The sequence below is a fragment of the Dasypus novemcinctus genome, chromosome 13 (genome assembly GCF_030445035.2).
Source record: "Dasypus novemcinctus isolate mDasNov1 chromosome 13, mDasNov1.1.hap2, whole genome shotgun sequence".
In the NCBI taxonomy this organism is placed as follows: Eukaryota; Metazoa; Chordata; class Mammalia; order Cingulata; family Dasypodidae; genus Dasypus; species Dasypus novemcinctus.
Window position 1 is genome coordinate 43,708,969 of NC_080685.1, and position 1,197 is coordinate 43,710,165.

The following is a 1,197-nucleotide window of genomic DNA, read 5'->3' on the forward strand; positions in this document are numbered from 1 at the left end:
TTTGCTTATTTTATGTTTTTTTTTTTTTTTTTTTTTTTTTTTAGGAAGCACTGGGAACTATACCTGGGACCTCCCATGTGGGAGGCAAGCTCCCAAATGTTTGAGCCACATCTGCTCCCCAATTTTTTTGTATTGTACCATTTTGAATTTCTTCTCTTTTCTTTCTGTATATTTTTTCCCCATATATTTTCTTGGTAGATTCAAGGACCTGAATTTTAACATCTTAACTCTATAACCCGTCTCTTTTGATTTGATACCAACCTAACTTCTTTTTTCTTTTTTTTCAGCCAGTTTGTGTTTTATTAATACCACGATGCTCAGGCCTTGACCTGCAGGGGGTACAGCCACTCCTTCTGCTCCTGTTTTTTGGTCTTCAGGTTCTCCTCATGCTTATTGAGCCTACAGTACATGGCACATGTTTTCTTGGGCTGCAGATCCAGGGGTTTGTACTTCTTGCTCTTGTAGAACTTTCTGAGGTTCTCTTTCTGAGTCTGGTTAATGACAGTAAGAACAAGGGCAATGGGTTTCTGAACAACACGGATTTTGGAGAGCTTGGATGCTGTGCCACCAGTCACTTTGGAGACATGTAGCTGGGACAGCTCCACTTTCAGGTTGTCCAATTGTTTCAGCAGCTTCTCCTTCTTGCCGTGAAGGTCCTGAGCCTTGATCCTGGCCATCGCTACACTCGCTGCGCCGCCTCCACTGCCACCTGCCGGGACAGAAACCCAACTTAACGTCTATAGTAAGCACATACTATGCTCCTTTACCCCTTCAGCCTATGTCTTATATTGTTATTTTCACAAATTCCATCTTTATACATTTGTGTTTAAAACCATAGATTTATCATTACTTTTTGTCTGCATTTTTAGATCCAGTGAGAAGTAAAAATTGGATTTACAAGCAAAAATTACAATAGTATTGGCACTCATAATTATTCATATGGCTACCTTTGCCAGATGACTTCACTTTTTGTATGCCACTTTGATCCACTGTCTAGTGTCCTTTCCTTTTAGTCTGAAGAACTCCCTTTAGCACTACTTATAGAACAGGTCTAGTGACAAACTCCTTCAGCTTTTGTGTTTCTGGGAATGTCTTAATTTCTCCCTCATGTTTGAAATTCAATTTTTGGATATAGAATTCTTGGTTGGCAATTTTTTTCTTTCGGCACTTTAAATATGTCATCACACTGCCTTCCAT

At 39.5% G+C, this 1,197-nt stretch overlaps 1 pseudogene; it reads right to left on the reverse strand.

Annotated features, from left to right (window-relative positions):
* Positions 1–266: 266 nt before the first annotated feature.
* On the reverse strand, positions 267–677 carry LOC101426814 (large ribosomal subunit protein uL29 pseudogene; annotated as a pseudogene).
* Between the last annotated feature and the right edge of the window lie 520 nt (positions 678–1,197).